Here is a 24,825-nt window from a genome sequence, read left to right as displayed (position 1 = left end):
GCCCGAGGGCCCTGAGGGAGGGAAGCGGCGGCGTCAATTCCAATTCCTGACTTGTGAGAGCCCCGAGGGAACGGCTGGGCACGGGCGGCTCGGGGCACGCAGTGCTGAGCTGCCCCGGTGCGCTCCGCCGGGCCCCGGCCAGCCCCGGCCCCTCAGGCGGCGGGGCGGAGCCCTCGGGGCGGCGCCGCCGCGGGACGGGGCTCTCCGAGCGGGGCCGGGAGCGGAGGCAGCGAGACACGGACGGACGGCACGTTCTGCGGGGCTGGGGGCGGCTGTGTTGGAGCCGCCGGTGGGCGGTTCTGTCCTGTCGGTGCTGAGGGCAGGAGCTGCCGGGGAGGCCGTGCGGACTCGGTGCCGAGGGCTCGGAGCCGCTCCCCGGGCAGAGCCCGCGGTACCGCAGGGCTCGGTGCTGAGGGCTCGGAGCCGCTCCCCGGGCAGAGCCCGCGGTGCCTCAGGGCTCAGGGCTCGGCGCCGAGGGCTCGGAGCCGCTCCCCGGGCAGAGCCCCGCGGTACCGCAGGGCTCAGGGCTCGGTGCCGGGGGCTCGGAGCCGCTCCCCGGGCAGAGCCCGCGGTGCCGCAGGGCTCAGGGCTCGGTGCCGGGGGCTCGGAGCCGCTCCCCGGGCAGAGCCCGCGGTGCCTCAGGGCTCAGGGCTCGGTGCCGAGGGCTCGGAGCCGCTCCCCGGGCAGAGCCCCGCGGTACCGCAGGGCTCAGGGCTCGGTAGAGCCCGCGGTGCCGCAGGGCTCAGGGCTCGGCACTGAGGGCTCGGAGCCGCTCCCCGGGCAGAGCCCGCGGTGCCGCAGGGCTCAGGGCTCGGCAGAGCCCCGCGGTACCGCAGGGCTCAGGGCTCGGTGCTGAGGGCTCGGAGCCGCTCCCCGGGCAGAGCCCGCGGTACCGCAGGGCTCAGGGCTCGGTGCTGCCGCGGGCGGGGACAGCACCTCGGTGCTCCTGGGGCCTCTGGGCTGATATGGCTTCTCTCCCCTTCCTGGGGGCTAAAGGGAGCTTTTTGGCTTTGTACCGAAATTTGGGTTCCCTATTCCCACTTTAACACGTCTTAACAGCAAAATAGCTGTGTCAGAAATGTGGCTGTGTGCGTATGAGATGTAAAATGTATTGTGAGGATGCCATTAATTCACGTGTTTGAACAGCCCGGTTGTTCTCCTTCCAGTTCCCATTTAACACAGGCACTGGTGTGTCTTGCAGCCATGGGGCAACCTGACATCTCCTATTCCAAAATATCTGTGCTCCCTGAACTACATGTTATCTGTGCTCCCTGAACTGCATGTGTTATGTGTCACTGTATGTGTTAAGTATATTTGAAGACAGTGACAGAAAGCATTTTTTATGATTTATTTGAAGTTTGCAGTACTATGTAAATTCTGGTACATATGTCCAAGTTGGGTGTCTTCAGCTTCAATATTCAGCTTCAGCTTGGGCTGCTGTGAAGGCCAGAGATGAAATGCCTTCGAGTGCCAGCTGGCTGTTTCAGGTGAACCTAAGATAAAACCAGGCCCATGTCTTCACCCAGGCTGCCATTCCAGCTGTAAGGGCACAGGGATAATTAGGAATTCCTTTTTCCTGGCTTCTTTATTACCATTGTCTTGGTTCTTATCAGGTAAACTTGCACCGTTGTATTGACATCTTCTCTTAGAGAGCCTTTAGTTCCCAAAGTAAAAACTAAAATGTTTTTGAGAGAGGCTTACTATGTAAAATAAATAATGACATTTTAGCTGTATTGCTTTTGAGCTCATACCACACTTTTAGTAATTCTGAAGCAGCTTTGGGCTGTTAGTTTTTCAGTTGACTTCATGGTTACTCTGTGTAAAATCCATGTTTGTTTTTTTCAGCACAAATTTACCAAATTGCATGTATCTTATCTGAGTTACATTTTTGCCTAGTCCTTACTCAGAGGTACAGACCTATCTCTAATGGAAGCAAATAACTTTAAGGTCTTTGGGGGGTTCTGTGTTTTCTGCAACCTGGCAAACATCTGCTTAGAAATACCTCAATTTTAGTGTTGCCTCAAGTAGAAGGGATAAGGATTAGGTCCTGTGCTGTAACCACAAAAAAGGAGGAGAAAAGGAAATGGAAGGTGTAAGCACAGCCAAAACTTGGGTGTTGGCAGCAGAAGACACAGTGTTTTCTGGGGTGGCTGTGAAACCGTGTCTCTTTCTGAAACAAGCTGTTGATGCAGTAGTTAAAGCACAGGGTAACTGCAGGGGGCTGAGTCACTGGAGTGTGCAAGGGAGGGAAAGAAATGAATGCAGAAATTTACTGCAACCTTTGAAAGCCTTTAAAGCTTTTTGTACCAGAAATTTTATTTTATGCCAGCCAGCCTCTGTCTTGGGCCCTTGAAATATTTGGGCCCTGGGTTTTGTGGCGCCATTTCACATCCCATAAAGGCTTATGACTGGCTGTGTAAATGCATGCTGGGGACTTGGCAAGTCAGACTTGTAAAGCAGTTCAGAGGATGCTGGGGAGAGCAAGCCTGTAAGAGTTTGGCTGCTCGGGCTCCCAGGCTCCCAGATCTGAGGTCCCTGTGGAAGCAGCCTGGCTTCCCTGCTCAGATCTGGGACAAACCCCTCTGTGCTGAGTCTCAGATCTGTGCACAGCAGGGATGAGGCCTCAGTCTGACACAGCAAATGGAACTTTATCTAAAGAGAGCACATTTCTCACTTTTGGGTACAGTTTAGAGAGCCAGAGCACAAAGTAGTGACTGAACCCAGCCAGTCTTGGGTGATGACAAAATGCTCCAAATCCCTGCCTGGGAAAGCTGCTAGAAGAAACCTGTGTGTGCTTTTGACCCTTTCCCCTCTCTCTCCTGGTGAAAGGAGGTGGTCCAAGCAGAGAGCAGCAGAAATACTCCTGTGGGAACTGACAGTTCTGTGACCACACTCCCTGAACAGTGCCCATAACTGAGAAAGGCCTGGCATGTAATTCTGAGCATTTCCCATCCTAAACAAGGCTGAAGCTAAGGGCTTTTCTTAATTGCCAAAATGACAATGGTTTCTGTTGTGCAGGGACATCCACTTCAGAAACTCTTACACTGCTGTTTGTCAGTGCCTGGATGTAAAAAAGGAATGCGCACAAGGCCACGCAGAAGGACTGTCATGAGAGTTCCCTCCTGTGACAAGGAGTCCAAAAGCTACAGGAGCTGAAAGTTTAATGTCCATTTTAGTGTGGAAGACTGGCTTTCAGTTAACCCAGCAGTAGCACTTAATGGAAGGTCTAAAGGGGGAGAGTTTTCTTCATGACTTTGCTGCAAGTGTGTGAGGGCTCCTGTGCAGTTCTGTTGCTGTGGGGACTCCTGTGCAGCTCTGTTGCTGTTCCCAGTTTGCTGCTCCAAGGAACTGTGGCTGCCCCATCCCTGGATGTGTTTGAGGCCAGGCTGGATGGAGCTTGGAGCAGCCTGGGCTAGCAGAAGGTGTCCCTGCCCCTGGCAGAGGGGTGCACTAGGTGGTCTTTAGGGTCCCTTCCAACCCAAACCTTTCTGTGGTTTCTCTTTGCATGCCACAAAGGAGAAATCCAGCACATTTTTTGGTGGAATACCAAGTGTCAGTTTGTCTTTTTTGCTTGTGGCAAGGTTTTAATGAAATTCTTCAGGTACTTTTCATTTGGTTCTCTGAGAAAACATAATAAAAACCTGCAATCGTTCTCCTAATTTATGCAGAAAAGCCTTCTTTCACAAGGGCAGTGTCTGCTTCAGACAGTGGGTGTGGAAGAAGCAAAACCCAGTGCAGTGAGGGAACTTCTGCACAGGCTGAACAGCAATCCTACAGGAAAACAGTGTTGCTGGCCATTTGCTTTTTGACTTGGCTCTCAACTTCTTCACCTTCAGGGATCCTGAAGTTCCTCCATAAATGGGCAGAGAGACACTAAGGCTGTATGGAGTCACCCCGTTCCCAGTGCAGAACGATAAGGTGTGTCTGCTCCTGGACTTGGATACAGCGTGGGAGGGTGAGATGAGCAGGGCTGTGAGGGCGGGCAGGGGGAGAGAGAAGAAGGAAAGGACAGAAAATAGAAACAAACAGTGAGCACCCACTGCTCTGCAGCATTGCACGGGCTGCAGCCAGGGCTGAGTTTTTCCAGGACTCACCAAGTCACAGGTGTTGACCTGAAACACTGACACAGATCTGGGTGGGAGCTGTGTGCTGATGTGTTACCTGTGCATTGTAAGTGCAGCTCTGCTTGATTCTGTTGGTCATGCAGAAGTTTTTTCTGCAAGACCCTCCCTCATTTCCTGGGAGACTCAAGTGCAAGTAATGATTGATTAACCTCAAGGTGTTGTATGTTAAATGCATGGGAATTTTTAAAAGACACTTACTGCTTTGTGAAATCAGTGACAGTAGACTTAAAACTTCGAATCAAGCAAAAAAAAAAAATCACTTGGCTTTTCTGTACAGAGGTGGATGCTTATAGCCATAAAAATGAGCTGAATGTGCAGCTGGATGACCTTTAGCATGCACCATCAAACCCCAGTGCCTTGAGCATTGGTATGGAAATCTGATGACAGCTCAATAAAAAAAGCCATGTTTCAGCATGGGTGAAACAAAGTCTTCCAGGGTGGGGAGAAGGCAAAGAAGGTGAAGAGGAAAATAGAATGTTTCTTGAGAATGACAGGCTTGAAGATGACAGGCTGCTCTAGCAGGAACTCCCAGCTGCAGTCCTGGCCCAAGGCACTTGCCGAGCAAGGACTGTGACACTCCAACCCCTTTGGCTTTGCAGAAGTGTCACCAGCAACCCTGGGCAGTGTCAGTCAGCACTGCCAGGGGAGCAGTGAGTGCTGCAGCTGAAACCCTGCACTTCATCCTGCTCTGCAGGGCTGGCACACAAACATTGCCCTGAAAGAGCTCCTCCAGGCACAGGGCAGGGTGGGAACGGACACACTGCCTGGCAGCCCTAAAGGCTGGGGCCATTAAATAAAAACTTTTTTATTATTGTTTTTTTTTATTACCTATTTTGCTGTCTTTGCTGTGAGGTTTCTTCTGGTTTTCCTGTTGATGTCCACAGTTCCACATCAGCATAGTGTTTGGAATGAGATTAACTGAGGAACATGGGACTAACTTTATCCCTTGTGCACGGCTGGTTCAGTGTGTAGTGTCTGCCTGATGACATGTATTCAAGTTTGTGTGCATATCATGTTTTCCTGTGTCATTTTTAGAAGGACAGAAAAGCTGTGATCCTGCTATAGAACCTTGGTTTTCCTGCTTCTGAAACAAAGTTAAACAGGTGGGAATCCTGTGGAGCTTTTTTTCACTGTGAAGTTCTGAAAGGTGAGTCTTGCTTGTTGAAGATTATCAATTTTCTCAATAATCTGAAAAGCATTTCAATGTTTTTGTGCTTGGCTTAGCATAAAAAAACCCTGAACATCACATCATCTTTGAGCACATTGTAACCTTCAGAATTTTTAACGAAGTATTCTTCAGGGCAAACACAATTCTGCACAATGGTACAAAAGCTTCCATGGGAGTCTCCTACTATTTCAGAGCTTCTCTGGTGGCATTTGGAAAACGTGAAGACAGTCTGGTTCCATGAATAGAAAAAAGGGGGAAATGTGAGAAAAGAGAACCTAGATAATTTGGAATAAATAATTCAAATCTGGGATAGTAGAAGGAAAATCAAATAAACAAAGAAAAACACACTAAAAAAACCCCAAACCAACTAAACAAATTTTCTAAAAAAATTCCACAAACTGATCACGGAAAGAAACAAAAAAGCCAAACCAAACAAACCCTAAACTTCCTTCCAAATCAACTTTTTCAAGTGCTTGAACAAGATTAGAGAGCAGCATAAAAGCAGGTATTTTATAGAAATGATGTATCAAAGAATGAAGAAGAATGAAGAAGAAAATGCTTTAAAGTTTAAGGAGAAACCTTTATTTCAGAAACCTGAGCATGTTTCTCCACCAGCGCAGAACTAGTGAGCATCTTCAGGCAGAGCACTGTGGGCAGATATGCACAGAGCATTCTTCAGTGCAGTGAAAATGGAGTATAGAGAGTATTCAAATGCTTGGCACAGTCACTTTCAGGGATTTATATAGCACTTTATATAGCACAGTCTGTCTTTATGAAATGACAGACTGATAAAAGTACTTCTGACTTAATGAGAGCTCTTAATGTACATTGGTAACTCTTGGGGATGTAATTGCAAGGGTGCAATCCTGTTTATTCTTGGGAAAATATCTGTTTTACTTGGAGGGAATAGGATTACATTTCCACAGAGCAAAGAGTAGCTGATGTGTACTACATGAATCTGCAACAGAGCAAAAGGGTGAAAGAAAATACTTCATAGAACATCAAAGAACTTCGAAGTTATGTTCAAGTTTTATTTGTTCCTACATCAGTTTCCAGTAGAAAAAAAATCACTTCTCTTCCCTCTGAATGCACTGTTAACTTTCTGCAAGTCTTGTGAATAAATAAAGTTTGTTTGCCTTGCAGTGTCTTTGCAAAGGAAGTTTTCATCCTGGCTTAGGGCCTGATGTTATCAGGGGAGGAGCAGCCTCCATTTTTCCCAGGTAAGAGTGTGCCTACTCAGACAGGCAGGAGCATTCAAGTTAAAACCCACAATGCTTGAGATCCAGCTGCTGTTAATGCTGAAGGAAACCTGAAGGGAGCTGTAAAGAAATGTGAAGGTGTTTGTATGTTTTCATATGTGTATATATATTTATATCCATATATATAAGTATATACGTATGCACATATATACACATATATGTATGTTTGTATGGTTTGTTTATATACACATATATACAAATATATACACATATATATTTATATGTGTATGTTTGTATGTTTTTATATATGAATAAGGGGTTCTGACTGGAGGGTGCTGTACAGCAGCTCTTGGCTGCAGTGGAATTAAAGCTCACCCAGGGGAGAATGAGAAGTTCAGGGGGTTATGTGAACTGTTTGCTGCTTTATTCTGCAGCAGTTTGAAAAACTACTGAGAGAAGCTTTGCTCATAGCAGAAATTGAAGCAACAGGAAAGCTCTACCTGAGGTGCTGCTCAGGCCCTTCCTTCCCCTCCCTTCCTCTCACCTCTCCTGGTTCTTAGGAGCAGTTATTCTTCTGTGCTCCCTTTGGCCTCCTGTACACCTGCCCATGCATTTTCACTGTTTTTTTTCTGTTTGTTCATTTGCCTCTCTGGCTGAGATTATCAAAATCAGAACAGGAATTACTGCAGCATTCAGCTTCCCCAGGAAATCAGCTGCAGGGGATGGAAAGGGGCTTAGGTGGTGTCCAGCAGGAGCTCTGCTGGGGAACTTGTAGGAGGGGCAGAGTGTGAAGATTTATGAGAGAGAGTTCAGGTGAAGAAAAAGGGGTTCAGTGCTGGGCAGTTTAGGGCAGGATCTTCCCTGGGACACTGCTCAGCTGTGCAGGCAGCAGCTCTGACACCACGGGAGACGGGCTTGGAGGTTTGATAGGCAAGGCACTGGGAAACTCTTTTGGAGCCCTGCTGATGTTCCTACCCAGCTCAGGAAATGTTCAGCAGCCAGAGCAGTGGGTGCTGATGTGCAGTGGAATTGGCTTCCAGAGCCCTGGTGACCGTGGGGATTTATGGCAAAGCTGAAGGAGCTGCTGTAATAAAAGTGACATTCAAGGTCAACCTTTTTGCCTTTGTTTCACTTAAAAGAGAAAAGTGTGAGCAATTCTTCTCCTTAAGTTATTCTAGTGGAAAAGCATTGCTGCTTTAGAGATAGAGCTCCTCACACTGGATATCCATGGATATTTTGCTACACAATCATTTTCCTTTGTAATGAGAGAAAGTTATTTAGCCATTATCAGTAAATAGTGCATCTTAGAAAACCTGATGCTTTTCCTGACACTTTAATCTCTTTTTATATCCCAGAAAGCAAATAGCATCATGATTTTCCCCAAAGTATTAGTGAGATTTATTTTAAACCCACACAACCAAGCCTTGTAAACAGGTGTTAAGTCCTTTGGTGATGACTCTAAAGTAATGTTAATTTTTTTTTTTCTGTCACATAGCTTTTCATCTTACACTAGGATTATATGACTTTCTGTACCTCATATAGGATTAAAGTTTCAGCTGTCAGAAAGTTTTTTGGAAATGATTTGCACTTTTTGTAGTCAGAGTCCACATGTGACTTGTTCATTAGCTAAAGACCATCTCCCTAACAACAGGCTGGTGCAGGACACATCTTTAACTGCAGATTTTGAAGTGCGACTATTGTAGCTTGGGAGTCTCTTAAGGCATGAAAATATTTAATAGCATTGGGCTTTTGACTTCATTTCAGTGTCTGTTCTATAAGCTTGCTGTGCATGAATTAATATACAAAATTACAGGAAAATTAACAGCTCTAGCAGTTAGTCAAATGATGGAAAAACAGCAGTTCAGTGAAAACGTTCAGTATTTTCCACGGCATCACAGCCTGGAAAGGCTGGTGCCCTTTGGTGCCCTGTGGAACAGCCAGACGCCTCCGAGTGCTGCTGCTGGGATGGAGACCCTCTGCCGGCCCTTTGCTGCTGTGTTGCATTAACTCTTACAAACCTCTTGCCTTCGATACCAGCAGGTGAAACCGGCACGGTGTCCCCCTCTGGGCCACAATCAGCTCCCGCTGGCAATAGCCCAGCGCTGGAGTTGACAAAAGACCGGGGCAGCGTTCCCGGTTCCTGCGGCTCCCGGATCCCGCGGCTCGGCTCCGAGCTGCTGCAGGGCCCCCTGCCTGCTCGGGCCAGCCTGGGCTGCCCGTGCTCGGGCACACGGCGCCAGGAGCAAACCCCACGGGGGCAGTGGTTTTTTTGGGTGCTCAGGGAGGTACAAGGTGCCATAAACTCAGTTTTACCTTCGGCACTGCGCGTGTGTGTGTGAGGCAGGGCTGAACCCAGCGGAGCACAGCACACCCAAACTTCTGTTTGCTTAGGAGCAGACTTTGAGATCTTGCTCAGAGCAGAACAGGACAGGAGCCTTCCAGGCAGCCTGGCACAGCAGCTCTCTGATGTGTTTGTTTGTTCTCCTCTAATGGTGGGAGTTGCACGTGGCACCATTAGTACTGATTGAGAAGTGATTCTGGTGACAAATCGTGATTAACCCTGCTCGAAGGAGTGACAGACCGTGTTCTCACAGTGTCCACCCCAGACAGATGTCTTATTTTACCCTCTAGAACTGATGCAGCTTGAATTATTTTCTAGCTAATGTTTTGGTTTGTTTTGTTGGTTTTATTTTTTGAAAAACTTGCTAAGACTCCAGCACCTCAGTACTTTTTCAGTCTAAGAATTTGATGCTCAAAGACAGCCTACTGAAAAGTCATCTGTAAATTCCAAAAAGAAAGCGATGTTTCCACGTATTTTTTGTCACATTTCTGTCATTTGAGTACAGGAGAGGTTGGTTTCCTTGAGCCTGTCTCTTGCTGTGGGAGACCTCAGCTATTGAGGTTTCAGAGCTGAAACAACCTTGTTTAAGAGGTGTTGCCACCATGTGTGTGGGGAGTTGTGCTGGTTTGGGCTGGACAGAGGGAATGTTCCTTGTGGCAGCCTGTATGGTGGCATGGTTTGCTGTGTCCAGGCCTAGGTGCCTGCCATGGTTAAATTGCACTGGGGCCATGCCCAGATCAGGAAAACTGCCTGGATCCTGGGAGCTAGGAGTTACTGATTTAATGCTGTCAGTCCTGAAGTTGTAGTTTGCAGAATTATACAAACATCTTCTGTGATTTATTGCACAGCTGCTTATCAGAAAAGGACAAATGTATTTCAGGCTTGCTAAGTAATGTATGCATACAGCAGGCTGCTCTGTCAATGTCACATTAATTACCCAATAATATTGGACTTAATTCTTGGTGTAAACTTAGACGTGCATTCCCTTGCATCATAATAAATCATGTACTAAGCCACACCTGTTACTGCAAAAATGTTTCTAGCAAAGTTTATCCCCCCAATTAGCTGAGAAATGAACAGGAAGAGATTTCCCCTGTCCTCTATTTATTTCCTCAGGTATTAGAAATTTATTTCAGTCACTTGGTGTGGGCAGACTTTGCTGTTTAATAAGCACCAGTGTAGGATGGTTTTGTTGCAACAGTAGCAGTCTAATTAGAAATTGCAGTTCTCTGTTTCTAGCCTAACTTCAGTCAAGAGGTGAGCTGTAATCATTGCATCCAATTTCCCTGATCTTTATCAGGATTCTCTGCAGCTAACCTTACAATAACAGTTTCTGTTTTGGAAACCTCTTTGTTCAAATGAATCCTTCAGATTTTAATTCTTGTTTAAAAAAAAACCCTGAACAACAAATCATAAAAACTAAATCCTGTCTTCTGGGTATTTAGGAACTGAGAGAAAGCATCATAAATTGCTGTTGCTGTGCTGGAACAAAGGGTGAAAATTATCTTAATCTAGTTTTGGTCTTTGTTTTATGTTTGTCAAATAAAAAAATAGAACAAAAAGAGAAAAGTTATAAGAAATGCTGACTGTTCTGGGATTTATTTCCTTTTGCAATTGAAAACTAGTAAACCTAGTTACCATGTGATTATCAAAAACCTGTAGCCTGTCAAAATATTATGGTACAAAATAAGATGGACAAGCCATTGCATCTGATGAATAGGAACAGGGAAAGGAAAACCAGGTTAGAGAAACAGAAGAGAAAAAAGGAGGAATCATTTGTTTCCTGGCAACTTTCTTGCAGTACCCTCCAGTCCAGGGATGCTTCTCTCTAAATTCATCGGATGTGACAGTGATGTGAAATTTTACAGCTTGTATCACAAGCTCTCCTTTTTGTTCAGACAGTCTAAAGCTCTGCTCTTGACAGCTGGGAAAGGAAACCCAGGAGGTGATAGGGCTTCACTTCTAATTGGTGATTTTGCATCTGTTGCTGGTGTTAGTGATGAATAGCCCAGAGCTGCTATTGTGGATGCTGGGGTGGCTTTTCTGCTGCACTTTCTCCTTCAGTCAGTAGGTACAGAGGGACCATTGGGGTTTTGTTTAAAGCCATCCAAATAGTTTCCTGCAGGTGCATTTCAGGAGTTTGCCAAATAACTTAAGCAAAGGCTATTGGGCAGTGCCTTCTGTCCACGTGGCTTTAGGTACAATATCTGAGTCGGGGAAGTCACAGCTCAGATTAGGGTTTGAAGAAAGACAAACAAAAAAAAGCAGCCAAAACACTACACCACCACCCAGAAATTAGACAGTGAGGCTTCAAATGTACACGGTGTTTGTTGTAGAATTCCTCTGTTTAAAAATGCTTTCTCATGACCTCTTGACTTAGTCTCTGCAGGAAGACCTGCCAGGAGTGCCCAGCTGGCAACCCTGATGCTGCTTTCCAGAGCAGAACTTCCTCCTTGAGCAGTGATGCCACAATGTCCTGTGTGCACCTGCTCCTTCTGAGGGAAGCCCACAGGAAAGGACAATGGCTGAGGGCTGTGTTGTGTCCCCACTGAAGTCCTGCTCCCAGGATCCTGGAAAATGGCTGATCAGGCTCAGGTGAGTTTTGCTGGCTTTCTCTAAGGTGATCTGTGGTGGGATGGTCATTGCACACTGAGCCCTGTGGGGCAGAGCTCTCAGGGCTGCCAACATCCTGTGTGCACCTTTCCTTCAGCTGGGGAAGCCACACAGCTGAGGAGCCCAGGTTGTCTGAGGTTGTGTGTGCATTATTGTCATGTGCTTCTCTTCTTTGTCATGGCTCTCACACAGAGTGAGACAGGAGGTGATTAATGAGCAGACAGATTTGTTTCAGGAGTAGCTGGGATAGTTCATGTCCCCTGTTGTGGTTCAAGGAAATCATCCCAGCAGATCTGGCAGGACATGCTTCATTCATCTCTTAAGGCTCATTATCTGAACAAGCTCACAGGAACGTGCCAGGGAATGCCTTGAGAACATGACAGCTCATTAATCATGTAGTCCTGCAATAAAAATAGACATCAAGTGCATTAATTACCCCTCAAACAGTTACATTTGTTGGGACTTTCTCTTAGCTGGTGTTGAAAGATGGTTAATTTTCCAGAAATAACACTCAGTTTGCCTCCTTGTTTCTAAATAATCAGTGAAGTTTTAACAGAAAAATATCTTGAGTAACAACATGTGTCAGTATAGATTAATGTGCTTGAAATTCTAAGTCAAATTCTGTGCTGAAATAATTATTCCTTTAAAATGGAGCTTGTTGGAGATTGTTTGCCTCCAATTTTATTACATGATACCGCTCTTAGAACTAAAGCAAAGTCATATGGAGTTAAAGATGCATAATTCAGAACACGAGGTGGAGAATGAGGAATACGTGCTGGGCCACTGGTTCCTCTTTTGAGATACGTTTATAAAAAACTCCTTCCATCTTTTCCTTGGATGCTGATTTCCCTCTAGGAACTCTCACAGGAAGAGTAAACAAGGTGTAAGAAAGGCAGGGATGGGGGCTTGTGCCCTTAAAGCACTGTGGGTTTTTTTCCCCTTGTCAATCAGCAAGCCTCATAACCAAGCCAAAGCTGGTCTCCTTCACTGGAGACACAGCCTTTAAGGTGGTAGCAGAGCACACTGGTGTGCACCAGAAGAAGTGTAAAAGCCCACATGTCAAGGAGAGAACATGCTGTGGGCTGATAAGCTTTGAACAGGTTTTTCCTAAACAGTTCAGGGATTTTGGTGAGTCACTGGGGGCAAAGCTTGGTTCAGTTTCTGCATAGGCTGAATTTTTTAGCTACACTTGAAAAATTGGAAAAAAAGAAAATCAGATGTGTATAGATAAATTTTGGAATTGATACAGAGAAAAGTAAATTAATATTAAATGGAGAAATGTATTAAGAATGTAGGCTTGAACACATTAGGCAGTCATCACTGTGCCTGTTGGATATAAATCCCTTGGCCAGCTCTTAATTGTCATTCCTTCTCTGTGCAGACATCATTTCACATCATGAAGTTTGTAATCCTTTTGCCTGTGGCTTGAATAAAAGGCAGGATTCATTCCTTTGGCTCTTGCTGCCTTTATGGCATTTCTTTCAGTAGCATATTCTATGTTTAATGAGGCTCTGAGGTGCAAAATTTAAAGTGACATCCTGTTTTCATGCAGATTGCTAGCAAAGGGCCAAAAGTACCAGGAATTTACCTTAACTTCTGAGAACCAGCCTGGAACACGAGAACAGGAGAGTGGTTTAGGCACAGGTTTGGGTTTCTGGGACTTATGGGTGACACTGGTGGCACCTCACCCCAAAAACCCTGGAGTCATCCATGCCACTGGAGCTACAAGTCTGGCTCGGCAGCCAAGCTGGCATTGCCTGCAAGAAAACAGGCCACTCAGGGGGAAGAAGCAAACTGTGTATCAGCCCTAGGCATGAGTAGGAGCAGATGCAGTCATCATAGTGCAATCAGGGCTAATAAATTACTGGCAGACTGCTGCAACTCATTTGTGATTGATTTGATACAAACTTGGCCATTTATGTTTTCTCTTATGAACCTAGAGAAACATTTCCCTTCATTTGCTGCTTTTGATGGTTTATCAGTTCTGTGTTTGAGTCCAGGTCTTTAGATAATAGGGAAAAAACTCTGGAATAGGTGATCCTGGCTCCTGTCTGATAAGAGAAGCTGTTTGTTAGTCTGCAGGACCAATATGTATGAGTTTAGTGAGGAAAAACAAAGGGAAGTGTGGATGCATTGATGTTTCCCTCTGGCTTTTTCTCCCATTTTCTTTGAAAGTAATATCTTCCAGTACCAGAGCTGTGAGCTGTGGAGGGGTCAAAAGGACTGGGGGAGTATCAGCCAGGAGAGCAAAGGATAAAGAAATAAAAATGAACCAGAGTGATTGAAAGAGTAATCGGATTTATTTCATTTTAAACCACTCAACCCTGATGCTGTAACATGAAAGGCCCAACAGAAAAACAGGAGCAAGAGCAATGTGCAGAGCACAGCAGCAGGAATTAGCCAAGGCATTGGGCCACGTTAGAGGGGGGTCTGTGTAAATCTGGATTTGGTGCTCCTGCCCAGGCTGTGGTCCCTTGGATTCACCACTGATGTCTGCTGGAGGAGGAGACTTGAGCTCTGTCCCTCTGAACACCTGCCATGAGCATTTGGATCTCTCATAGTTACAGGATTCTGTGCTGTGGACATTAAAGTTTATTTTATGAAATCATTCAGAGATCTAACAAGACAAGGGTTCAACATGCAAATCTTGCATAAATGTGTCTAGCAATGACTCCACACAGAATTGTTGCTGTGATGCTCCCTGTTTGCTTTAAGCAGCAGCACATAATGAATTCAGGCACAGAAAAATGACTGTATTAATGCACTAGGAACAAATTTAGATACTTCATGTGAAATCAGTGGAAACTGGAGATGTGTTCCCACCATACTGCCTTTACCAAATTCCTTTGTAAATAACCTGTTTTTTTAGTTTCTGGTGGTGTTGAACATGACCCAATTTAACTACATTGATTTTACTGTTTCATGATAGAAGCCTGGAGATTTGTTAGTATTTTCCTCTCACTCTAAAATAGTGTCATAATTTTGTATGATTCTGTACTGTAAATTGGTGTTTATTCCTCAGAAATGGATGCAGATACTCAGCACTTGGTAAGTCTGATCAATAGGATATGAAAGCACTGGATGATTCCTGGAGGTAAGGAATGTGTTTGATTTATGGGATGGTGATGTCTGTCACCTCCAGCCTATTGCAAGACTCTAACTCTGTGTTTCTACTTTCAAGCTCAGGTGAAAGTTTTCTGTACTTTGAAGTTGATTAATACCTCATTTTCATAGCCTGTGAATTCATAGTAATTTCATTTTGTAATAGGCTTCATGCAAGTTGAAGGAGACTGATTTATTTCTTTTATTATTTGTTTTCCTTGTGCAAAATGCAAAGAATTCTGAAAAGCAGAGATAATCACTGTACATTTGTATGTTAATGCTACTAGGTAATCATCTTGAAAGACTGGATATGATGAACACCTTGAATGATAAACTGGGGAAAATGCACAACACTTGACAGGGAGGGACAGGTCTGATACAGCGTGAAAACATCTGGTCAGGAAATTGCTTTTCAAACACTGAAAATTATAAGCAATTATCAAGTGTTTTACCTGACTGTACTCACAATTCTGTTTTAGTGACACTTGAGCTGATATTATGCTGCATTTCTCAGCAGTCTGATTTTTGGATAATCACCCTAGATCTGTGTTTTGCACTCTTCCCTCTTCCTGCTTGATGTGCACAGCAAGTGCTTCCCTGGTGCAGTTGAAGGGGCAATCAAGGCTGCAGATGAAATAAGGCACCGGTGACAATTGAGAAGAGCTTCATTGGCAATTCCCATCAGTGAGGGGTCTGACAGGATATCCAGGTGGATCAGCTCCATCTTGAGCTGAACTTCCAGGGAGGGGACCTGCATGTGCCACTTTTCTTAGCATGAGCTGGGTTCCTGTCAAGAACTTTCCTCGGGGTGAATGGATGGACTTTGGGGTGTGAGGAATTGCCAGAATGTGGTGGCAGAATATTGTACTGGCTTATAATAATAATTAAAGAGGACAATTGTCTGTGATACCCAGCTGCAAACCCTGCATGAAAAGAAAGGGCAGCTCCAGCCTTTCCATACCCATTAGTGCATTTTATTTTTATTGCAGGAGTGATAGGGACAGAGCCAAAGGATGCTGGGTTTCCTTTGACTCAGAACATTTACAGCCCATAAATCCTGATGCTGTTTCAGGCTTTGGAATATTGTTGTGAACCATTGGTGATTTTTATTGTGCTAAGAACCCTTTTCCAGTAGCTCGCCTTGGACACTCAGTAGAAAACTGCCTTTCCATCTCAGAAAAGGAGCTTCCTGTCTCAAATCATTCCAGGACACACCATAAAACTGACATCCCTGGTGGTTGTTTGCTCACCTCAGAGATGAAAGCTGCCGTAAGAAAAAATGGCACTCTGTCCCTCAGGAAGCAGGTTCAGAGTAGGTCAGGTCCTGACATTCTTACACAGCTCCAGGGAAAAAAAAAGATGTAAATCAGGTTGGTTTGTTAAGGAAATGAGGTGAAATTTCTCCTCAGGTGGTGACAGTGCTTCCCTGGCACCTGCCCTTAAGCTGTGTGAGATCTGCCCTCTAGCAGAGCTCCTCACAGGATTTTATCAAGTGCTGCTGTTTGGGTGAACCTCCTCACCTGACACAAGGTGAGGGCCATTGGGTACTGGAGATCACACAGGGACACAAAATGTTATTGGCTTTTATTTTAACCCCAGGCACCATGACCTCATAGGAGAGCTATACCTTCCTAGTCTGGTGCTTTCATCATGCTAGAAAACCCTGTAGGGTTTAGTTTGAAATTGTTTCTACACTGTTTCTTTGATTTTTAGCACGTTAAGGGAATATTCTTCCTTTTTCCCCATGATAATTTTCTTATTTCATGAGCTGGAAAAATAACAGGAGAATTATCAAGCAATTTAGTGGTTTCATTCTGAAATATAGTGAAAAATCAAAGTCTCAAAATATTTCAAGGAAAGGCTGAAATATTCGAATGAACTTTGGAAAACATTCTTTTTCACTGGAATTGAATAATTCATATTAATGCATACAGGAGGATTAAAGATAAATGGAACAAGGGAATTTCAAATGAGAAAAAGGAAAGCTTAAGATGAGATAAAAACAGTCTGAGTCCTTTATTTTGAGTTTTCCTCTGTTTAAAAAAAAAAAGAATTCGTTTCAATCAGCACATTCTGGTACTAATATAACAACATTTTCTGCAGATGACCTGCTGGGATTTGCAACTTTATGAAATATTTGAAATACACAGATTTCTGCTGGGATTCTGTCATATTGTTTGGCAATGGATTTCAGACCTTATTTTCCTTAGGTGATCCATATTTTCTCTGGGGCTTGCTTCTTTTAAACTGTCTCAGGAGTTCCATGGTCTCTGAGCCACAGGTAAATCTATTTTAGACCCCTTGTGTCACTTGAGGTGGCAACTGGGGGAGAGAAAGGGCAACACGATGGGAAATGGACTTGATGAGTATTGAAACCCTAAAGATCATCCAGTTCCAACCACCCTGATGTAGTGGTTAAATTGATAGAGGAGGCTGTAACCAGGCTAATTCATTAAGAGTTCTGTGTCCAAAGGAAAAAAAGTGCTAATCTAATTAAAAATTTGCAAATGAGAAGGCTGGTGTTAAATTCAAGCAGCAGTGAAAACTGCATGCTCTGAGGACTCAGCCTGCCTGTGCCTGGAGTGACATTTCCAGTCACATTTGAGAGGGTCAAGGTAAGCACAGGGAACTGGAAAGGTGGTGTGCTTCTGAATAGCCAAAACAAGCAGAAAACTGGAGGAATAAAGAGTATTGGTTTAAATGAAATCAAATGTTTTCAAGAGATGTTTAAGGGTATGCATCATTGTGCCTTGTTCAATTACAAACTTAATTTCTTCAGCTGAGTCTGTGCCTAACTGTGAGCACAAAAATTCACCTGCCATTTTTCCACCTCTAGGAGGTTAAAATCACTGCTTCATATTGCATGTTGGAAATGTTTTAGGTATTCCATTTAATTCACATGCTCCATTTAATCTGAAAGTTACATGAGTCATAGCTGACTCCTTTAAAGCCACAGACACACCTGAGGAACATCTGGTGTATGGAAAGGATTGCAAGTGGAGCAGCCCATGGGACCTCTGGAGATCTGATTTTGTTTTTGTGTGCCACTGACTGGGTGGCTCTGGAGAAGCCACATTGCTCTGCTACATCCTTGGTTTGCCTCTCAGGAGGGAAAAGATAATATCACTGACCTTTAGAAAGCACTTGAGAGCTAATTATTTATAGATTAGAGAGCATTACAGGACAGGTTTGTGGTTTCTTCAGTGTAAAAACTTGCTCTTTTTTTGACTAGGAATAGAGCTTTTCCCCTCAATTATTTATAGATGAAATCACAACTCAGTGGTCAGTGCAAAGCAAGTGGTGTTTTGAAGAAGAGGCTGAAGGCAAAAGATGACTCAGGCCATTGGAAGAGTACATTTCATTTGCAATAGGGTTAAACACAGTTGCATTTATTAAATGTAATGACCTAGTAATCAAGGAAAGTAAAAATCTCTGTTAGCTTTTCATGAATGACATTGTAAAAAGTAGCTCCAAAGACTCTTTGTGGTAGTGTCTTCAAGTGAATGTCTTCTACTCACATTCTACCTTCTCAAATACTTGAATATAGAGATTTCAGGAGTTTGGACATATTTCTAGCACTGAGCACTCTGAAGATATTTTGGACATATTTCTAGCACTGAGCACTCTGAAGAGATGAGTGGGTTATGCAGTTTCTCTTTTTCAGTAAGTCACAGTAAGCAGCATCTGTATTTTTGTACAGCACAGCCCTATTGCTCTTTTAAACAGTGTGCTGACAAAACAATTTCACTATAATTGAAACAGCTCACTGCCACTCCTCTAGAGAAAATAAAACTGAATTTGATGCCCTGGTTGTTACTGACAAGACATTTCATCATGAAAACAGTTAAAGTTCCATTTAAATCATTAGACTATGTTATAAACAGCAAAATACCGAATATCTGAGTTTCCTTCGTTTTTCTTGGTGTGAACTTTGTGTTGCACAGTGAATATTGATACAGACTAAAGAATTCTGCAGAACTCTGCAGCATTGGCTTTATTGAAAATCCTTGGCCAGAACATTCGTACTAATTGAGCCTCTCCTGTCCCCTGCCTGCTGTGTTGGTTGTAAACTGGAGAACATTGCTGCATAAAAGCAGAAATCCAAATATTTGGGTGTATCCAGCCAAACGAGGAATGTCTAGGTTAGCAGTCTGGCTGGTTCAGCAGTGGAAAGTATGAAAAGGAAATACAGAGCAAAAGAGAATAATTCTGGGTATTTTCTTGTACTCCTGAAGGCCCACCTATGTTATCCACAGTTCAGTCATTCCATGTGGATAAAGCCTGGCACAGAAAGCAACTTGGTCTGTGTGGGCTTCCTTGTGTTGAGTATTTGCACAGGAAACATGCTTAGATAATCTTGTCTGCGTGCTCAGCTGAAGCATTTACCTTGCTGAAAGCTGCATTTGAGTGCTCACTTACCTAACTAACTCACTTTGGAAAAATACAGACAACTCTTTGAAATTTCCTAAAAATCACTGCCTCAGACATGTGAATGTGAAGAAGTGGATTTAAAAAGAAAAGCAAATCTGAAACAATTTTAAAAACCCACACCAAAACCCAGCAGTCCCTCAAAGGGGAAAAAACCAACCATCAACCCAAGCCCAAGCACTGTAGGAATAATATTTCACCTGCAGATTTTGAGTACTTGTCTGCCTGGTGCTTGAGCAGAGATCAGAGCCTGCTGTAATCCTGCTGCCATCCAGTGATAAAACTGGAAGAAAATAAAAAGGGGAAAGGATGCTTCCAGCTGAGATGGGAACAAAATCTGGTGAGAAAGAATTTATGGGTGTTCTCAGGGAAAAAACAGGCTAAACATTGTGATGTGCTTTGTGGTTTTTTTAAACTTTGACACTGGGAAATACTCAAAGGGAATATTATTCCTGTGACTTGAGTAGTTTGTACCTGTGTGGTGTCATGCCTTGGTAGAAGGAGGATATGTGGGTTTCTGGTGCTTCTGTAAAGCAGTGATGTAAGTGTCTTTTAGATATTTGGAAATGGGCTTGAGCAGAGCATTCTCTTGGCTTCAAGCTTTGCCTAAAATCATCACAGATCTTCACGGTTAAAACCCAGGAAAGTTCTGATTTACAGGTGAGGTTTGTGCAATGGTTTCAGAGTACAGGAAATTAAAGAACAAACCAGATCACCATAATCAACACTGTGGTTATCAGGATGGCTTGAGCTCTTGAAAATGCATCCTTGAGACTCTTGAACTTGCTGAGTGAAGGGTATTTGTGCTGGTTTGGCATTCATGTGGAAACACAGCTTCTGAAGTCAACAGAAACCTTGCAAAACTTGTGCAAAATTTCAACTTTCAGGTGAAACTGCTGCCCTCTGCAGGGTGCTTGGTATTCACCGAATTTGAACAAGAAGAAGACCTGGTGCCATTGTGGGCTGTAGCTCTGGGGAGTGTATGTAATGCAGAGGGCCTAGGAATTGTATGTCCATGCCCTTCCTTGCTTGGTGCTGTTGTAGCAGAGGTGGATGAGGTGGGTGAGCCATCTGAAAAGCACATGCAGAACTCAGATCATTTCAGTGTCTCAGAGTAAGCTCTTTGGAAGGCAGGTGCTGCTGCCTGTGAGTGAAGTTGGAATCACAGCTCTGGGAAAACCTTGCTGTGAGCATGTGCACACAATTTCCTTCATGTGAGCACCCCTTGGATACAGCTCTCTTTGTGTTCTCTCTGAGCTCTCTGAGCTCACATCGCCATCTGCCTACCCCACTGCCTTTTAATCCCTCTGCCATTAGATCCAGCTCAGGATGAGTAGGACAGGTTGCTGTGTCTCTGCCCCTTCCTCTGAGAGACACTGGCACAGATTTCCTTCTCTCTGAATTCCATTACCAGGTGTTCTTGGGTTGCTTTACCTCAGTCTTTTCAGGTGCCTTCAACCATTACAGGTTCCTTCTCTGAAGCAATTTTAAGATGTTGCTTTGCTCTGTTGTTCCTTGAACAGACTTTCAAAGTTTAATGTCCTAAATTTGTAAGAAATTCACATATTATTGGAGAATACTGCCAAAAGATTGTGTACTGCTGGTGGTTCTGATGATTTTTAAATTGGCATTTTATTCCTCTGCAGGCTCCCAATTTTCCTTTGCATCAAACATTTTAACCCGACCTTCAGAGGACCTTGCTTCCCCTTCCTGTTCCCTCACTGTCATTTACCCATAGGTTGGATTCTGCCTGGGTCCATTTCCCTCAAATACACCTCTGTGTGCTTTTTAAGCATCTTGTCCCCACATTATATGTGACAAAGTTTCTAGAAACATCTGTGCTTCATCCTTTCATCACCTTTTTTAAACTCTGCTAATCCTGACAGTGACTGTCCTGCGTACGTGGCAGCTGTGCACCATGGTGATCCGTGTCCCTCTGTATTCCCACTGCCACTCCAGCTTGTCCCTGTGGATCAGCTCTGTCTGTTCTGCTTTTCCCTGCTGGCTGCTCTGCAGTGAGTCTGGAACCTGAGCTTGGCTGGCCCAGGGCTGCTGCAGTGACATTCTGGGCAGGGCTGTGGGCTGTGTGGAAAGGGGTTTGGATTCTGTTCCTGCTGGGAGCCCTTCACTTTAAAGGCTGACTGCTCAAAGTGAGAAATCTCTTCTCTACCTTTGTCCCAGGCAGCACAATTCACAAAAATATCCCTGTCCAGGATGGCATTGAGCTAACAGCTCGTGGTGGTTCATTTTCCATGAGCTATGTTTGGGATTATTTGGTGCTTTGAGAACACGATTTTGCCCATATAGTTGAACTTGCCTGATGTTTCAGTATTTGTGATTTATGTTCTATTTTTTGTACCTCATCTCATTTTACACCATGAGAGCTTAGACAAGGATTTGATGTTTCTTGACACTTCTAGCACTAACGTAAAAGAAAAATTGCTAATATGGCATTAGACAAATTGATCATACCCTGCACACTCTGAGGGGTCAAACTACCGTGTCACAGAGATGTTTTTCCATTTTGGCCAAACAGAGATGGAAAAATGTTTCCTGAAAATTTAAATGTTAAAAATAAAATTTTTGCTCTGCTCTTTTTATGGGCATTCTTAGAAAAATGTCTCAGTGGATTGCTAAAAATTAAACATATAATCCACAGATGATGTTAAGCACTGATTCACTTCCAGTGCTTTGAAACTGAATTCCAGAGTATATTGCTCCAGTATCATATCTAATTTTTAGTGCCTATTTTCCTGTTTTGTTTTTTAAAGTGCTCTTCCATAGTTGGTTTTTGTGTCCTTTAACAAATGTTATAGACTGTAAACAATGACAATGTTCTCTCAAATTTTTATCCCTATTCTTCAATTCCAGCCCTAATTAATTTAGCTGCTGTATTTCAGAGGATTAAGTGATTCTTGTGCATGAAGTCAGACAAACATTTTAAGCTCTTCTGGGATAAAAATTGCAGGTGATACATACAGCAGTTGGACTAGATGATTGTTGTGGGTCCCTTCCAACTGAAATATTTTCTTCTCTGAAATATTTTGTATTATTGACGAGTCTTGTGGACAAGTTCTACCTGTCTTGACACATTTCAGATGATCAAACAGTTTGCCTTTGGTCAGTGCCATTAATATCTTTTTTATGGCCTGTTGGGATGCAGATGTTCCTTTCCTTGCAGCATCAACTTTAACAAAGCCTGACCTGATCAAAAGATATTTTTTGAAATCTGTGTTTAACAGTTGCTGATGTTCTGTGGTAGAAGGATAAATTTAACTGTTTCTGATAACCCAAGGAAAGATAAGCCAGAAAAGAGTTACCATCCTGTATCAAGAATGTAAATTCAAATAAGTAACTTTTGTACTGCAGAAAAGTTGAAGGCAAGCTAAAACTGGAGCTTTCCAAAATATTTTAATGACCCTTACAGTATGCTGGTGGGGTATAAGAAATGCTACTTTTTAATTTAAAATAAATCCAACTTCTGCCTAATGTGCCTGGTGGGCAATTTGCAATTATGATCTTCATGATGAGATTCCTCCATGAAATGAGAAGTGTATTATAATTTAAATAGAGCTGTAGATCTGGTTGATTTTAATTTGTGACCTAGGGGTCAGCAGTGACTGGGTGTAATAACCCTGTGGTAATGTGACTCTTCAAGGCACATTTGTATAATGAGAAATCATAACTAGTTATAGGAAACATGATGATTTTTTTGCCTTTCCAATTCCAGAATGCTGCTCTCAGAGTCCCCATTTCATATGCTTAAACCTCCAGTTAGCATGGGGTTTTTCTTGCTATAAAAACCTCTGAAGCTGTTGGCAGCTTCTGGTTTGCAGGGGTTTACAGATGTCTGTTGTTTCAGCACACAGCCACAGTCCATGGTTTGCTGGAAATTCAGCCTCTCCTGTCAGTGGTGTTGCCAGTAGTTGAGATTTTGGTGCCCTTCAGTTTTTGCCACTGTTCCCGTTGCTGTGATTTGGGTGACTAGTGCATGGCAGTTTTATTACCTGAGATGAAAGGACAGAATTTATGTGTGTTTTTAACTACCAAGAGATAAAGAGCTAGCTGGTGTCTTCTCCTAAGCATTTAAATGTGTCTTGTACTAAGACATCAGAAGTGACTTCATTTTTCCTGTGGAGTGCTCCTGCATCTGTCAGGGGTGAGAGGGATAACAGCACTGCCTTTGTGCCCTTGTAGGTGTCACAGGAGTGCTGCTGTCTCCAGTTCTGCAGTGATAACTCTGTAAGACTTTACCAAGTGTGACCCTGGACTGAGTCCAGTGTGGGCATGTTGCCTTTCAGAGCAGATTTCTTCAGACCTGGAGAAGGAGGGAATACCCTGCTCACACTGCTGTGCTTTGACAGATCAGCTTGATGAAATAAGCAGTACCTGTTGGAAAATGAATGAGCCTGCCTCATTAGAGTTAATAGAGGAGACAGGAATGATTAACAAATGAAATTTTAGAATTACAAGATGCTTCATAGATGACATGCAGCTGATGTCTTGAGAATGCTAAGTTCAAAGTAGGCCAAGGATGTGTTTAGCCAGGCTTTCTGCAATGTCTTTATGAAGAAATATTCATGGAGTAAGCTCTGATAGTGGTGTTGGTTCTCATTTTACCTCAGTTTGTCACTTGGACACCTCACTCGGGCACATCAGGAATTTGTCCCTACCTCCTTCCCAGTGAGCACCTCCCCTCTCACCCGGGCAGTCCTGAGTGCCTTGCTCTGGGATCAGACAGTCCATAGGAACCGGTTCCAGTTTGAGAGGGCAGCTGAGAGCAGGAGCAGCCCAGCCTCCTCTCGTGCTGTGTGTGCAGAGAGTGAGCAGGGAGCTGAAATTCCCTCAAGGAAGAGCAGCACAAAGGCACACTTGGGTAGGATGGATGGTTTTCCCGTGTGCTGTTGGACTGGGTGCAGAGGAATGGGAATGGTGGCAGAGGAAAAACAAAACCTCCCTCACTTTTGATTTATAATGGTTTAACAAACATGTCTGGGGGCCATGGACAGGCAGAGAGGGAGTGCGAAAGCAAAATAATCCTGGATTTAGAGCATGACTGCAGAAACCAGAGAGGTCTCAGTAAACCTTGGGAGCTCACTGAAAAACCCTGATGTGCTGAAGAACTTCAAGAAACTGCCTGGGGAGAGACAAGCCTTGAAGGTCTAATTTTTGAACTTGGGCACCTCTGGGAAGAGCTACATGGCAATACATTGTCTCTCATTCTAATTCCAGAGAGTTCTCTGCACTGACATGAGAGCATTTGTAGCATTCTTAGAAATGGAATACAGCATTGCAAGCATCCATTCTCAGCATGTGCAGACCATAAATGCGATGTCTGAGCTCACCAGGCCAGGTTTTATATCTGTCTTCTTTGTCTGCATTTTCCTGCCAATAACAGGCACCTCGTTTTCCAGTTTAAGAGGATTTTTAAAGGAATTCTTGGGTTGCCCATGAGTAAAAAGAAACAGTAGAAGCAGTGTGCATTTACTGGGATTATTATGTTGTTATTAGACATATATATCAATACTCATTTATATTTGAGAAAGTGTTGCCAGCCTGCTCTGTATTGACACTTAGAACCTTTTTCTTAACCCTTATTTTCTTCATGAATTTGTCTAGGTAATGCAATAAAAGCAGAATTTTTATATATGAGAAAACCTTCACAGTGAAGTTTCTGGATTCATTTACTTCTTACTGTGTTAGAAGTTATTTATATGCATTTCCTATAATTCAAGTTGTGAGCTAAATCTGTTGATTTAATACAGATAGCACTGAAGTGGAGCTTTTTCACACCCAAGTCAGTGGTGGAAGGGGCTTGGGAATTCCTCAGGAGAGTGACTGATAATGCAG

At 43.8% G+C, this 24,825-nt stretch overlaps 1 protein-coding gene across 1 annotated transcript in view; it reads left to right on the top strand.

Annotated features, from left to right (window-relative positions):
• Positions 1-891: 891 nt before the first annotated feature.
• The window catches only part of LOC110484350 (uncharacterized), a 182,360-nt gene continuing 158,426 nt past the window's right edge, over positions 892-24,825 (top strand). Inside the window, exons 1-3 of the mRNA XM_085578332.1 lie at positions 892-5,271; positions 6,436-6,512; positions 11,213-11,427. The gene's annotated coding sequence lies outside the window, so the exon portion shown is untranslated. The remainder of the gene's footprint in view (positions 5,272-6,435; positions 6,513-11,212; positions 11,428-24,825) is intronic.

The sequence above is a fragment of the Lonchura striata genome, chromosome 4 (assembly GCF_050655825.1).
Source record: "Lonchura striata isolate lonStrDom1 chromosome 4, ASM5065582v1, whole genome shotgun sequence".
NCBI classification, from domain to species: domain Eukaryota; kingdom Metazoa; phylum Chordata; class Aves; order Passeriformes; family Estrildidae; genus Lonchura; species Lonchura striata.
This window is presented reverse-complemented; position numbering and strand designations above follow the sequence as displayed.